We start from the raw sequence: 17393 nt of genomic DNA, 5'->3' as shown, positions 1-17393 counted from the left end.
TTAGATCCTGCTGTGGGGGAGTGGTGCAGCCTCTGCAAGGCTAGGAAGCCCCTTGAGCTCTGGTCCTGGTTTTGGAGTGGGCAATGTTCCAGTTTTTCTTTATTATGCATACGAAAATCTTGGCAGGTGAAGCATTTAATTAAACTGGGGAGGGGGGCGCAGTTTCACGTGCAACACTCCCCCCACTGCACCAAGGTGTTGTGCTTGTGAAATTGAGCCCCTGTGGCTGCCCACTCCACTCCCTCCCTCAACGTCGTAAATGCCTGGTGCAGCCGGGGTCTTTCCCTGCTCTCTCAATGTTAACTGAGAAGATAGTTCCAGGTTCCAGAGTAGGCAACATTGCACAGTTTATGTTTAATAAATACACTAAAAATTTGGCAGCTTCAAAATTCGACGAAAATGAGGCATGTCTCTGCCCCTACACCGTGGTGCGTGCCCAAGGGGGAGGGTTGGGGAGGAAGAAGGCAAGGGAGAAGTTGTGCATTATGGGCAGTGGTGTTCATGACACAGGGTCAGAGGAACCCGGGACTGGAGACCCATGGCCCAGTGCCAGGGTATGGCCAGTTGAAGTCCTACTTATCCAAGGAGGGCTCCCAGTACATGTGGAATTAAGACCTACTTGGCCAGGCCCTTGCAAATCTGGACAGCCTTCTGTGGTGCAGGGCCAGGGCCACCAATATTGGTGGGGCAGGAAATAAAGGTGCCTGGGACACATAGACACACACAAGCCAGGCATCTAGCACACATGCACTTGGTAAGCGCTGGGTGCACTGGGTGCACATGAACAGGATTGCCAGCTGATGACTTGTGGCCATGATGAGTTGCTGCTGCATCATGTCTAGGTGGGAGGCCATGATATCCTTGCTAGCCAGTCAGAGGTTGCTTGGCCATTTGGTTCCACCTGGGAGTCTTTGGCAGCCTGGGGAGCCTTCAGGGCATGCTGAGAGGCATGTAAAAGCCCCCCTTACCTGCTGCACTCGGGTCATGCAGGCAGGCGCTGAGACCTGCCCCCTCCCCTTCTCCCCACCTTCGCCAAGGGCTAATGTGTATTTTGTTTCCTCCCTACCTAAACGTGGCATTTAGAGTAAAACTGAAAAGTTAGATCACTTCTGCCACAGGTTTCTTGAATGTACTTAGCCACAGTGCTAAAGATTTTATACGCAAATAGGCTATGACCCAGACAAAGATAACAAAATTCAGCCTTGACAGGGTTACACTGAATCTACACTGGAACTCCAGTTTTTATTATCTTTCCTCTGTGCAAGCTTCTGTCCATTATTTCTCTACATCTTCACATCAATCAGTTCAGACTGAATGTGTGATTATGGCTGTATGTAAACACAGACACCCAAACTATTTATTTTACCTTCTACAAATGTCTAATTTTTGAACAAATGATACAAACTCAGTTCTTCTCTGCATCCCTGGTGTGTCCAAGCGTGGATGCATTTGAACATGTCATGCCAACCCTGGAATTGCAACATTTACAACTGTTTTCTGGGCATTACCACAGGCTGCTCTTGAGACCTGTCTATGCCTGTGAACATGTGTCAGAGTTCTAGAGCAGTTTTTTATTGCATTTTGGGATTTGACACATCTGAGTGGGAGCAGGTGGACATGACAGACTAACTAGTGTCTGTCCAGGGGCATATGTAAAGAGTTTTGGTAAAACTGAAGCTACATTTTTCCCCTGATTTTTTACCCAGTTTTACATGTTTACTCATTTATAATATCACATGTTTTTATTATATGAAATTGATTTTTTTCCTGATCTGTTTTATTTTATTTATTTTTCTTCCACCAAAGGGAAAGTTGCAACTTTGGTCCTACAGAGCGCTCCATGTACCGCCTATGGAGATCTGGCTAATTTTAAATTAACAATGCTGATTTGTTGACATTAAATATATTTGGCAGACATATTCCAGGAGCTAGCAAAAAGGAATAATATATCTATCTTGCTGTCTTCCTCCTCCCATTTCCTTCTTGGTCCTTTTTTTGGCCAGAGTAGCAATACCACCTGACTAGATGAGGGGAAGGTGCAGAGGCACTTTCAGATGGACCTTGTCAGGCCTTTTGCAATACCCTTCCAGAGATAATGTGAGAGGCAAGAGTTCTTTCAGGGATCTTGCATTTTCCCTGATGTCTGACCATGTCTTTCATCCAAGGGGAATATTATAAGATAGTACAATGAACTATTTATTTGGCATATTCTAGACTGTTTGTTTTTTCTGATAGTTATAATGGGTGGCTAAGTTATAACTATTTTTAATGAGTGACTCATAAAAAGAAGTTATACATTATAACTTGAAATAGTTGCTTCTTTCCAGAGCTGCATATTCCCTCCATATAGAGACAGGAAAAAGCATATACTTTTTAACATTTATAAATATATACAGTCTTCCCCTAAAAAAGGGAATACAAGAGTTCTATCAAAGGAGGAAAGATGATTCTACAGTCATGAGCTCTGTGTTGAAGAAACCCTGTGGGCCATTCTTATTCTCTTAAGATTATATTTTCCTATGGTGTAAGCCAGATAAAAAATAGCATTGTATGGTGGGGAATAGGTAGATTCTTCTTTTGTTTTGTTTTTTTTGTCTACAGAGGAAAAAAGGGAGACAGTCACAATGTTCTTTCTTCTCCCTCAACAATAATATTTTTACAGAAAAAGATGGCTTTAAAAATCCGTATAATAACTAAGCAAATGTAGGAAGGCATGTGAGTCAGCTTATGAATGATATAATGCTGTAAAATTAAAAATGACTTCCTAAAGAATAAAGTGCATACAGTGTATGCATGGCATATGCCTCAGGCATCCTATAGTTGAGTCCATATTATAAGAATAGTGTTAATAATAATGGAAACACTTTAATGTAATGGCCTAATCATCAGGATACCTTTTGATATTTATTGTAACATGAATCATGATGAACTCATTTGTTGGCACAATAAATCATTGTGGCTCAGATAGCACTGTACCTTTTATATTGTGATGAAATAGAAAATCCATTCAGAAAAGGAGTAATAGAATACTAGACTTTATAATACCAATAGCAGTGTTCTTGACAAAGATGAGGCCACTTTTTGGTTTCATGTATTATCAGCCTGTATTCTTCCCTTCAAAACAGAGAGTAGTCTCAATTGCTGCATTGCTGTCCTAGCAACTCCCACTCTATTCCCATTATTTTCCATTTCCATGTGCTATGCTGTGTTTAACTCCAGGGATGAGGGCAGGAAACAGAAGCTGCAAGAGTGAGGGGGAGCCCAGAGACTCCAGCGGTGGCAAAAAGAGAGCTGAGGGAGGTGGGGAGGGAAAGCAGCACCTGGACCAGGAGCTCAGAGGATGCAGGTTAAACCTTTGAGGGCTATAGGTGTTGTGCAGGCCACTTTTTGGTCAGCTCCCACAACATCTAGTGGCAATGAGTTCCACACATTAATTACATGCTGTGTGAAAAAGAACTTCCTTTTCTTTGACTTTAAAACTTACCATCTACTTGTTTCATTTTGTGACCCCTAGTTCTTGTGTAACCCAGGTGCACCCAAGTATCTGCTCCCCTTTCCAAATAACAGGGAAGGGTGGCCAGGCAGGAGTGCTGTGAGAGGGATATGCAATACCGGCCCATTCCCTCTGTTCTCTATAGAGTCAGGCCAGAAAAAAATAGTTTAACTATATATAGATATATATACATACACATATACACAAAACCCCAAAAGTGATCTTAATAAATATATACAATATATACATTTTACATGTAAGATTATATTTTATAACTGGCAACTAGGAAATTATACCACCACCAATGGCCTCACTCCCTGCACAGGTAAATAACTGATCTGAAACAGGTAAGCACAGGTATGTCTAAATAACCATCAAGTAAATACAGGTGAACAGCCCACCAATCGGAATCAAGCTTCTCTGAGTCTGGTGCGTTGGGCAATGGCTGACAAGCCCATCACACTTGCATTGTAAAAGAGAATAATAAATTCCTATTTACTTTCTATTCACCATTAAATATTCTGTAAACCCTTATCACGTCCCTCCTCAAGTGTTTCTTTTATAGACTGAATAGGCTTAGGCTCTTTGGTCTCTCCTTATATGGAAATCAGAAGCTATACATAGACAGTTTCCTCAAATCACCACTCTCAGGCTATTAATTTATCCCTGGCACCTGTCTGTGCCATTATAGGAACTTATTGGACAATTTTTCTAGTGAATATGGTTTTCAAATCATATTAGCTAAGAACAGACTATCAAAAAGCCTTGGTTGTGAGCACTTTAATTATTACACTTTACTTAAAGTTCTGTAAGTTAGAGCTCAAGGGAACTAAACATATATTTACTGTTTGGGGGGTTGTGCTCAGAGCCTTCCTGCATTGCCCGCTGTGGGCACTCCTGCACACTTCCCAGAAGGATGGTGGATAGGCCCCTCTCCCCAGTGCCACCCCCCTGCCAGATGGCAACAGTCATCAGTGGCTGAGGTGGGGGAAAGACCCAGGATTCCTGCAGCACAGCCCAGCAGGAACAATTACAGGGAGAAGAGACTTCGGAGCACTCTCCTCACAATCTCCCTTCAGCTGGCTGACAGCAGAGTGGCAGAGCCAGCCTGGCACCCAGGCAGAGCAAGTGATGTTAGGCCAGGGCTAGAACGCAGCTTTGTACAATGCTGCCTGAGATAATGGTGATTGTGCTCTAACTTAACCTTCGATGGGATCTGGCACAGGCATTCAATAAAGTGCTCTGACAGAAAGTGTGTTAGGTTAATGCACATCCATTGACAGTTAACTTAGAGTGCAGTCTGCCATTTTTAAAGCACTCTAAGAGTTGTGCATGTCTGTTCAGTTATGGATTTAGAATACTCTGCCTGCTTTACACGTGATATGTGTAATGTCTGTACCTAATAATTCCACAGGCAAATGTCAATTGCCTGAGAAACTGTGGGTCCACTCCACAATTGAAAGGGTGAACTATTAATAAAAAATACAAAGTAAGCAGAGCTTTCAGGAAGTACTTTGCCTCAGTCTTCACAAAAAAATGCATACACAACATATCACAATCAGACCCTTAACAAAAAGGAGGACAGCCTAAGGATCATGCATCAGAGATCCTTTGGCAAATTTGAATGAATTTCTGTCAAAAGGGCCTGATTCAATTCAATCAGCTTTCAGGTGGTGATGAAACTAGCTGCAGAAATCTTGCATTCCCTCACAATAATATTTGGAAATATTGAAAAGGCAAAGATCCGTGGGATTGGAAAAGGGCTAACTAAGTGCTTATTAAAAAAAAAAAAAAAAAGAGTCAAACAGAAGACCTTGGAAATTAGAAGCCAAGCATCCTGAATCCAACACCTGAGAAATAACTGCAGCAAATTATAAAATAGTCTGTGAATATCTGGAAGAGCAAAGGGCTACCTTTACAGACAACAAAAATTTGTTAAGAATCCATTATGCCATACCAATTTGATTTTCTTCTTTGACAGGGAATGAAAAAAAGGAATGCTGTGAATTAGTGTAGCACAGGGCCGGGCAATTATTTTGGGCAGAGGGCCGCTTACTGAGGTTCGGCAAGCCAGTGAGGGCCACATGACAGGCAGCCCAGGGCAGATTAATATTAATTTTCTAAAATTTAGGGGCCCCATGGGCCAGATAGAGTTGTCCAGGCGGGCTGCATCTGGCCCCCGGGCTGCATTTTGCCCATCCCTGGTGTAGCAGAAGGCTAGGTGCTCCTGCTACTTTAAGAGAAAGCAAAGGGTATAAGAAGCAGCCAATTAGAGAATCACCTGACCAGAAGGGGGCAGGGCTTGCAGCATGTAAGCCCAGAGCCTGAACAGGGCTTGAAGCATATAAGCCCAGAGTCAGGCAGTCTAACACTGAGGACCATGGAAAGGGGAGCTCCTGGGTTAACATCTGAGCTGGGGTAAACAACTTTGGAGGTTTGAGGAAGGGACTAAAAGGAGGAGGAGGTCCCAACAGGCCTGGAAGTAAAGAGTCCTGGGAACATGAAATAGGGGGCCTGGGGCCAGAGGCAGGAGGGGTGAGTGTAAGCAGGGCGAGAGAGCCCAGAGGTCTGCAGCCCAAGAGGGGCATGTGTAAACAGAGCCAAGGAGTCTGAAGGTCTCACTGGCCCAGGAACGGGACCAAGGTCAAGAGAGAGGCTGAAGGATGAAAAGGACCACAGCCAGAGACTGGCAGGGTCAGGGTAGCTCAGGAGGGATGAAGACTGGGGCTGGGAGCACATAGCCCAGGAAGGACATGTGTCAGCAGGGGTCCTGTAGCCCAAGAAGGTTGTTAGGAACACCAGAGAAAAAGAGAGAGAAAGGAATGAGTAACATCTGCAAGGCATGGACATGAGTGCTGGGGAGGAGGGGCAGGGGACAGACAGAGGCCACATAAAGCCCTTAAAATGATGAGGATTGACACCTGTATTCATGAGGAGGAGATATGACTTAGGAAGCAATAGAGCTGCCTCCATTTTCTCAAAGTATTGTTTCACTAAGGCATGGCAGACAAGGAAAAGGAGAGATTGTCCAGAGACAGCCAGTTTGACAGGGGTGGAGGGGTCTTCAGGTGCCCTACAGCCACCCCTGGAGTGAGTGGGACCTGGTTACAATTAGACTTTCATAAGATTTTTGACAGAGTCCCACATGACTTTTTCATAAATAAACTGGAAAGATGCAGACTAGGTGGAGTTACTGTTAGGTGGATGCACAAATGGGTAAGTATAAACAGAACAATATCAGAATATCAAGAGATCTCTAATGGGATTCCACAGGAATCTGTTCTGGGTCAGATACTAGTAAATATTTGTATTCATGATTTGGATGCAGGAGCAGAGAGCTTCCTGGTCAGGTTTGCTCATGACACATGACTGGGAATGGCTGCAAACCCTTGGGTGGGGGGAGGGGTTGAATTTGAATTCAAAAGCATCTTAATAAATTAGAAATACAATAAATGATAAAATTGGGCACTATACAACAATATTAAAGTAAAAGACAAATATAAAATGCTACACTGAAGGAAGAATGACTGAATGCACAAATACAAAAGTATAAATAACTGATGGGTGAGTAGCATTGCTGAGATGACCTGGGAGTAATGGTGGATCACATGCTTAATTTGTGAGAGCAGTGTAATTCAATTGCAATAAATAAATAAAGCAACTAAAATGTTGGGCTTCATTAACAGGAATATTGTATTTATGACATGTGAAGTGATAGTGACACTGTTATTCTGGTACTAACTAGTGCTAGTTAGGCTGCCATGGCAATACCATATCAAGTTCCAGGTACCTCATATTAGGAAGGATGTAGGGAAACTTGAAATGATCCAAAGTCAAACAATGAGGATAATAAGGAGTTTGAAAAGTAAGCTATATGTGGGACATATATTTAGTATGCAGTAAGGGAGACTAAGAAATAGTAGAAAAAGCTTTCAAATATTTGAAAGACAACCGTAACAAGGTAGAGGGAGCAGAACATTAAAAGTATTATATTCTTATTCATTCTGTGTAAAACAGGCTTCTCTGTGTATCTAAGTCAAATTTCAAGCTCCATTTAGAATTCATCTCTTTGTTCTCTCATCCTTTTATCTCCATGTTGGATTGAAATTCTACATGATGGTGACTTGAAGGCTAACAATATAGGGTCAATTAAACCTTGATGTTTCCAAATTCATATGGAAGCTCTATTGGAGTAGGTTACTGAGAAGGCCAAACAGCATTTTTAGTCTGAGCTCCACTAAGCAAAGGATTGCTCAGAAGTAGACTTCAGTGTTATTGTTGGGTGTTATCTGAAAAAGGTGAACATAGGTCATATTAGAAAGGATCTCTCACTAGCTATTAATAAAAGAAAGAGTGAATGAGTAATGCACACATCCCCCAGAATCTTGGATGAAAACAAGAGACTCCATGTCCTGGAGAAGCACATATGTAAGAGAAAAATGACTTTTTGCACCCTTATAAAAAAATGAAATGTTGTTAAACACAAAAGGTATAAGTGTTTAGCCCCACAAGGTGCTGGGCATGAAATCATTCATCAGTCAGAACTACCATCTTATACCAAAAACTGAAGCCCCCTCTCCTATCCCCCAGTGTCTTTCATGTTCCTTCTAAAAATGAGAGAGAATCTTGGACTCCTTAAAAGACTGGCCTGAACCCAAAGAATGCTTAAGATCAGTGAAAAAAATGAGACAGGGAAATGAATTTAGATTTTTTCATTGCGTCCTCTAAATCTGCATATCTGTTGCTATAGATCAAGTAAAGAGAAAATGTGTTAGATATGTTTGTAAATCAACTATTGCATGAGAGTTCAAAACTTGGAGAGGTAATTGATAAAGTAGTCACAAGTTAGGAACATGGGGAGGGGAGGTGGTGGGGACAATTAAATTACTTCTATAAAGGGATGACAGACAGCCTGTATGCAGGAAGTGCCCCAGAGAAGCCAAATAAAGTGCCCCAGAGAAGTCAAAGAACTTCAATCTTTTCAGACTCAGGATGCTTCAAGCATGTAGAGCTCAAATACAACAGATTGGTTAGTGTCATAAAGAGAGCTTGGCTAGAGCTGGTTCAATCAGTTATGGTAAATATCACTGTGAAGACCTGGTGGAAAAAATCTTCTTCTAATAAAAGCCAAAACTTCTGTGCATTTGCATCGCTCTGCTGAACTTGGAGGATATTGCTGAATCACTCCAAAGTATTGCTTCAGAGTACAATGCAGCATGCTGCCTCTTGACACAGTCTAAATTCACTGCTCTTGTGTTAGCCCTGAATGGAAAAAAAAATCATTAGCTCTTGTGGTGCACACAAAGGTATAAAGCAGAATTATTTGTTTATTTCTCTAATTTATAGGACTTTCAGAGATTGCTATTTAGTTTTTTTTCAGTTTTAATTACCATTCTATTACAGGGCTGTTGAATTCAATACACCATGAACTCAGACTGCTTTGTGTTCAAATTACACAACATACAATAATGCCTGTACATGTCTAGGGCTCTGCTTCTTTCTCAGTTGTCACGGATGTGACAAACACCGTGGATTTAGTAATCACTTAAAGTTTGCCTTTTTATTGAAATGCAGTCTTTTTCAGAAAAAAAGTTTTCACAAAATTGGCACTGTGTCTCATAGCTTAGAGATGACAGCACATTCACTTATGCTAACATCTCATTTGCACATCTTAATATACATCATACATCCTTGATTGGCATTCTCATTACTTGACATTATAAAAGACTGCCTGTTAGACGATGCAAGCAGCACTTAAATGCAACATCTATTAATTCCTCTGTGTTAAAGGAAGGAACATTTAATGGTTACTTCAGAGTGTGCACTGGAGATGAATGCTTAAAATTGGATTGCTTGTTTTTAGGAATATAGACATGTATTCTTGCTGTATTGTTGTTTAAGATGTTAGGTGATACATTCAAATTCAAAATAGTGAAAAAAGAGAAAGAAAAAGAGAACAGGTACATTTACTATAATGTAGGGAGTCTACAGATCCTCAACTTCTGCATAGAACTATCTTGAAGTTAATGGATATATTACCATGTACCCCATCAGAGATTTTAGCCCTTATTGTGAAGAATGTACTTCCTCAAATGGCATGGAATTTTACTTAGTAATATTTCTGTCTTTCTGGCTTGCAGAAAATCCCTCTCTAGGCTCATATATTCATGTAATTAAGTGTAAATTACATCAGTTGAACTCCGGTTTTTTATAAGCTCAATTTCTTTCTTTTTGTGAGGTTTCTCATGCAGGTTTGTGGCAGAGCCAATACCTACTTTTGCAAAATACTAAAGCAAAAACCCACCAAAACTTATTGGCATATCTGTTCTTTGGTTGCTCAACAAATACACCATCCACTACAATATATATATAGAACCAAATCCTGTAACCCCTGTAAACTATCAGTGTGTGGAGGCAGGCCTATTTCACTAGCTGTGGTGTGGACTACCTTTAAAGTGTGAAAGCTCTTATGTTCTTAAAAGGATTGAGTTATGCAAAGGGTTTTAGAGAATCGTCCACATACCTGCACTCAGCAGGCATCATTCATTCTTGGATTGGCTGTAAATTGTTTAATATAAGTGAAAATAGCCTAACACACTTTAATTTTCATACTCAGTCCCAACATTTTTTATTTCATGAATAAGCAGGCCCTTTAATCTTCAGCCTCTTTGGGAATACAAGTTCATAGAATAACCTAATGCTGACCTACCTGTCCAATGAAAAAAGTTGTCTTCTGAGGATGACAGGTATACTGAGAGAGAAGGAACTCTAAATCTTGGGCTAGGAGCCTTTCCTTATGATTTTCAAAGCTTCCATGGAAATTTTTGAGCTGTCTGGATGCACAGAAGGTGTCTGCCTGTTTACTGCCCCGAACTTCACAAGTTTAGCCCTATGCATAAGGGAGATAAACTACTGCACTTTAGCTTCCACTTACTGTGGGATAACCTGTGCACACAGGATAATAGGAAAGTATGACCTGTCTCCCGAGTAGCCTTGATTGGCTGCTTATACCCCTGAAGGTAGGCAAGTGGGACAATCACAGCCAGCCAGCCAATCAGAGTGAGCCCCACCCCTGCCTGCCTGGGGCAAAGATTCAGTGAAGGACTGGATCTATTCACCTCCTCACAAGATTAAATCCCACCCCAGACAAAAACCATTGCTTTTTAGATATTGTGGTTTCTTGATATAGTGTTTTCACAGTGAAGACAATTGATTTGGGCTTGTCTTCCTGAGAAACAAATTATTTCATTTTGACCAAATCTATAAAAATCACATTTTCCCAAGACCATAAAGACTCAGGTGAAAATGGATAATGTCCAACTGATAATCTCCACCTTAACTTCAGAAAAAATTCACCTGAGATTAAATCTCCCTTGTCACTGAATCTTAGAAGCAAGTTACGCAGTGCTAGGGGGAGAAGTAAAATTGAATGCCCATCCCGGGACAGCCTAAGTCACAGGCTAATAAACGAGCAGCAAAATTTTCATTTGTTGACTGAAGTGGTAGATGGAAAGACAGTTCCAAGTAGCAGTGATTATAGCATTGTGTTTATGACATTAAAGTTCAGGGTCAGTTGTTCTATTATAAACCCTATTTTTCAAAGTTCATAACTTGTCTGCCTTAAATCACATGTAGCTGAAACTGGCATTCAGCCTGTCAGGCCTGGTGTTAGAGCCTCCCCTCCTCTCAACTTTATAACATCAAAAGATAAATCATTTAAGCTATTCTTTCTTAGTATCTCAGTTAAAAAGCTTTTTAGGTTGAGAAAGGGTTCTAAGAATTAGAGAGATCTCAAAAATTACTCATTCAAATTAATCCAGATTTTAGGAAATTGGAGATTAAGATCTGAATCCAATATTTGCAATATAAGTCAATTTTAATTGGCCAGGCTTGTGGCCATGTAGAGCCTGCGCCTCGCTCCGCCTGGCCTATCGGGGTGTGGCCCCTCCCCTCAACTCACCTGCCACGACTTGGATGTACTCGATTACATTCAGAGGGGTCTCCAGTGGAGATCTTTATCCTGGGTGGGACCTCCCGATAGACGGTGTTACTCACGGTTACCGGACGCGGTGATCCACGGGCCTCCGCCTCCCCTACACCCCGTCCACACGCCAACCACTGGGCGATGTTGTCCAGATGTTGCCAGGCCCAGTATGATGGCCCCTGACTGGTTCCCCAGTTCCGGTCATCCTCCCTTCTGCTGAAAGGGGTTTCTCCTTCCTTAAAGATAATACTCCTCCGAACCAGGGGGAGCTGGTGGGTGCTTCCCCTGGTGCCAGCCCCCTCCCGGGGCCTCCGCTGTCTCCCCTCTCTTCCCGTCCTCAGGGTGCTCCCCTGCCTCCTGTGCGTTTGCCGCTTCAGGACGCTGAGAGAGTGCCTCGGCGTGCACTCTCTAGCTGCCTCTCACTTGGCTGCCGGCGGCAGGCTTCCAACTCCTGCCTACACTGCCTGTTTGAGACCCGCAGGCGGGGTCCTCGCTGCCCCGTGCGAGAGCCTGCAGCACGGACAGCACACCCGTACTCTCTCTCCCTAGCTCCCGCACCTTCCCTGTTCTGCCGGCGTTTTTAAATCCTCCCGCCGCGGCCTCTCCGGCCGCTGGGATTGGCTCAGCTGTTCGCTGCGCAGGGAACAGCTCTTGCCAGAGCCGGCGTAATGGCGGCTCGCGCGGCTGCAGCCACAGATGCGGCTCTTCCTCCCGCTGCCCCTCTGACAGTACGTATGCCCTTCTGGGGGCTTGCTCTCGGGGTCTGGGGTCTGTGGGTCCCCTTTGCTCCCCCTCGCTCGCCTGTGGGGGCGCTTTGCCGCCACAGGCCACCTATGACAAAACATCATCACCAGTTCCTGATATCAATAATATGCCTTGTCACTACTGTCACTTTGTGCTCCCTTTCTTAGTCCACATGTTTACCTGTTGCATATGGTCAGAACTGGAACTCAGGAAGTGCATTTGCTTCTGGAATGCCAATTACTGTGGATTTCTGATCCCTGATTTACTACCTGAAGGTGAAACAACAGTAGAAATAAAATTGATAAGAGAACCTCATTTTTGAAGCTACTGAACATATTATGTTAGAGCACATGTATTTCCTTCTTAGTGCAGTTCCTAGCAAGTGGTGAGATTAGGAGTGGAAAAAAAAGAAGAAAAATATTTTCAGTCTGTTGCATTTGAATGTTAGGTACTGAGTGTGCAATGAGCAGCATTTCATAACATTTTCTTCACAGCTAATATAACAAGCCCTTACTGCGTTTACAAAGGTGTTTGAAAAAACATAAATGTTTTAATTGCCAGAGGGATCATGTTATGTTTTTCAGTATTGCTTTGAAGCTTTCAGTGTTCATTTTGCATTCTAGGTTTAAATAACTCAGGGTCAAAGCAAAAAGTAATCCAGGAGTTCCTTGGACTTGAATACTTCTCCAAGCCCTCCCTGCCTCCCCAACAGCCCTCCAAACAAATGAAAACCTTCTCAAAAATCCAAGTCAAAACACTAAAACCCATAACCACAAAGCACATGCAGCATCTCAAGACCACAGGAAAGATAGTCCCATGTGTTAAATTAGGGTGAGGAGTGTGTAGTTGTATACTTCTGTGTTTCACTACCAAACTTAAACTGTATGACTTTAGATGCCAAAGTGAGATACCACTTGCACCGCACATTATCAATATTGTATCAACTTAAACATGCATAATTTGCTCATTCTCTTTGGCCCTGAGATCTATTTGTGAGTTTAACTTCCATTTGATGAGTTGCTTGGAAGGAGAGGAATGGTGCGGACATGAAAAACTAGTACTACCATTATTGTGCCAAAATGAGCTGTTGATTATAGTTGACTGATAGATCCTACACTATCCTCCTCTTTTAAAAAAACAAAACAAAACACTGACATAATTAACTATGTTGACATTTCAAATATTGTCATTCTCATTTCAGTGAGTTGATATTCAGTGTGAAGGACGCCTAAGTTGGGTTGGATTTTTTTGAGGTTCTTTGGAAGCACAACTGTATTTATTTCATATCTAGGCAAAGGAAAATTGCTTGCTTACTTCTTCTATCCCTGTGCACCATGCATGCTCTTTCTGCACTGGCTATAATATGGTGATGGATTATAACTGCCTGGATACAGATAGTAAAAACTACTGAAAGTGACTCATAGGTAGAAATTTCTATACCGATCAATTATGTAGGGAAAGTACTCTTTGAAGGGACTGTGCTGAAGCCTCTAGACTGTCTACCTGATCCCAAATATATATATTTACAAAAACATTAAAATATATATATATATATATATATGGTATAGATATTGTAAATTGTTGTGAATTGTACCTAAATTCATTGACTAGTTTTGGCAGGCAGGAATAATATTGGGACTACATTCAATAAAACTTCCTGCAAGTAAAGTTTGTCTCTGTAGTTAAAGTGCTTCCTCAAGTTTTAATCCCCTTTGTGTTAGGAGATCTAACCAATATCTCCCATGACAGTCCCTTAATCTTGATGCTATAAAATGGCCTGGGGTGATCTTAATCTTTCCCCTGTTGCCTAGTGTTTTATCCCCTATGTGGGTGTTCTTGATATGAAGCTAAAGAGCTTGCCATGACGCCACAGTGTTTTGCTCTAACTCACTGAACATTTCAGTGTCTTATACCAAGTAGAGAATGTCCAACAGGAGGTATAAGAGAGACATTACTGTTTGGTTAGGACACTATCCTAAGGGATTGGGGGGTGCATGGGGAAAGACCTACTCTAGGCCTGATTCAATATAGAGAATTGAACCAAAATCTTTTACCTCTCATATGACTGCCCTAATCAGCAGTCTGAAGGGCATTCTGAACTGATGCCCTTTCAAGATTTCCTCTTGGACCTTGTTCTACATTGCAAGGAATAATTCAATAACCGAGCAAGAAAATAAACATGACTTACTAGCCTGGTGGCTAGTAAGCAAAACAAGATTTCAGACCTTTCGTCAATGAATGCTTATCTACTGTATATATAGGCAAGACAGAGAAGTGTCAACAGGAAGGCAAAAACAAACAACCTCAGAATACAGCATGATGGTTAGGGCATGTTTTATGAAGGTAAGCATTGTGGATTATGATCGATTTCAGTCCAAAGGGGAATTGATCTCTAGTCATTCAACATCTTGGTTAAGTACTATGGGGGCTGAAACGGTAACAGTATCTGTAGTTGCTCTTCTTTCCTGACTCTTAACCCTCTATATTCTTTTCCTTTTAGCAGTGTGAAATATATATTCTAATATAATAAAAGGCTTAGTCTGTCTGACTCTGTGTCTGTCTTTAGGTCTATAACACTTCTGGCCAACTGTGCATGCACCACTGAGAGGGCAGGCAGCAATTGGCTGCACAGCCCAGGCTGCACAAGCCCATTTGTGCCACTGCTGTGGAAGTTTGGTGGCTGGGAACATGCCTCAGCTGCCCAAGCAGGGGGATTCCCCCCCCCACCTCCCTGCCTGAGGGTGAAGGGGGAGAGATCATGGTGGCAGCATGCCCCTCCTGTCCAGCCCGGATGACTGCCCAGAACAGCTACAGGGAGGGGAAGGTGGCAGGCAGGGAGGGAGGAAGAGGAGTAGGGATGCTGGTGGATTCAGGCCAGGCAGACCAGGAGCAGCAGGGGGGAGAGAGTGGGGCTGGACTGAAGTGGAGGGGGGTGAGAGTGGAGCAGGGTCAGACTCGAAGCAGCAGGGGGGTGGGGGTGGGGTGGAGCAGGCTGGACCTGACACGGGGGGAGGGGGGCAGACAAGGAATGTGGGGGGGAGGTAGAGTGGGGCTGGATCTGGAGCTGTGGGAGTGGTGAAAAACTGATGCAAAGTAATCATTGAGGCATTTAGCTTTTTCCTAGGAGTCAGTTGTCAGCTACCCCATTTGATTCAGCTGTGGTCCAATGTTGCTCTGATCTCTGATTAGAATGCAAACTGCAGCATTTCATGTTAAGAATCTGCTACACTTTAAGGATTAAATTGTGCCCTTAGGAACAAAGGAACATTGCCCTTTGACTCCCAGGACCAACATTTAACAGTGCTTGATATGAAATATTAATTATACTTCTTGTAAAAAGAGACAAACTTGACTTTCTTTACATATTTATTTTAGTAGTGAATCATACAATTATGGTAGGGCCCAATCCTTCTTCTATTTGTGAAAATATGAATATGGCAGATAGTTTATAGAATCATAGAAAATTAGGATTGGAAGGACCTCAGGTTGTCATCTAGTCCAATCCCCTTCTCAAAGCAGGACCATCCTCAACAAGATCATCCCAACCAAGACTTTGTCTAGCCAGGTCTTAAAAACCTCCAAGGATGGAGAGACCACAACCACTCTGAGTAACCTGTTCCAATGCTTTACTACCATCCTAGTGAGAAAGCTTTTCCTAATGTCAAATTTGCCTTGCTGCAACTTGAGACCATTGGTCCTTGTTCTATCATCTGCCACCACTGAGAGCAGTTTAGCTCCATCCTCTTTCAAACCCTGTTCAGGTAGTTGAAGGCTGCTATTAAATCCCCTATCAGTCTTCTCTTCTCTGGACTAAATAAGACCATTTCCCTCAGCATCTCCTCATAAGACATGTGCTGTAGCCCCCTAACCATTTTTTGTTACCCTCTGCTCGACTGTCTCAAATTTTTCCACACCTTTTCTGTCGTGGGGGGCCCCAAATTGGACACAGTACTCCAGATGTATCCTCACCAGTGAATACAGGGGAATAATCACTTCCCTTCATCTGCTGGCAACACTCTTACTAATGCAGCCAAGTATACTGTAGGCCTTCTTGGTAACAAAGGCACACTGGTGACTCATATTCAGCTTCTTTTTCCACTACAACACCAAGGTCCTTTTCTACAGAGTTGATGCTTAGCTAGTCAGCCCCCAGCCTGTACTGGTACATGGGATTGTTCTGTCCTAAGTGCAGGACTTTGCATTTGTCCTTATTGAATCTCATGAGATTTATTTTGGTCCAATCCTCCAACTTTTCATGGCTTCTCTGAATCCACTACTCCCCTCAGCTTGGTGTCATCTGCAAACTTGATGAGGGTCCACTGCATCCCATCTTCCAGGTCACTGATGATGATATTGAACAAAGCTGGCCCCAGGACTGACCCTGGGGCACTTTACTTGATACAGGCTTCCAATTAGACATTGAGCCATTGACTACTACTGTCTGAACCCAGTGCTCCATCCAGTTTTCTATTCACTTTACAGTCCATTCATCTAACCTATACTTCCTTAGCTTGCTTGTGAGAATGTTGTAGGAGATAGTATCAAAAGCTTCGCTAAAGTCAAAGTATACCACATCCACTGGTCTCCCCACACCCACACAGCCAGTTATCTTATCATAGAAGGCAATCAGGTTCGTCAGGCATGACTTGCCCTTGGCAAATCCATGCTGACTTAATAGTTAATCCTAAAAAGAAACATAACAATATAGAAAAGTCCCAGGCTATGAAAGCAGAAGCATGGTCTATAAGGAAGCACATTTAGGTCCCTTAGGAGAACATAGACACACAATCAGAGGCAAACATGAAAGATATCCCCAAGGAAAAGCATAATAATAAAAAAAATATTTTTATAATAAACTAGACCTATATTAAAAAAAAACCCACAAGGTTTGTGATAATAAAAGTGCAGAACCCAAGGCAGAAAATACATAGCCAGTCCCCAAAACTGCATTTATGAGGGTTAAGGGAGTGCTGGATATTTCTTGAGAGACCTTGAAGAGTGAGGTAAATATAGTTTCATTATACGGTATTGCCTAGGCAATAACATGGGGAAAATAGAATGACTAGCTAAATTGTCACACACAACATAAGGAGCAGGACCACAATCTGGTTGTCATTGCTTATTCATATGGGGCCAATTTCTAGCAAATGTTATAACTGAGCACCTGCTGCG

This window comes from Alligator mississippiensis, chromosome 1 (genome assembly GCF_030867095.1).
Source record: "Alligator mississippiensis isolate rAllMis1 chromosome 1, rAllMis1, whole genome shotgun sequence".
NCBI lineage: Eukaryota > Metazoa > Chordata > Crocodylia > Alligatoridae > Alligator > Alligator mississippiensis.
This window is presented reverse-complemented; position numbering follows the sequence as displayed.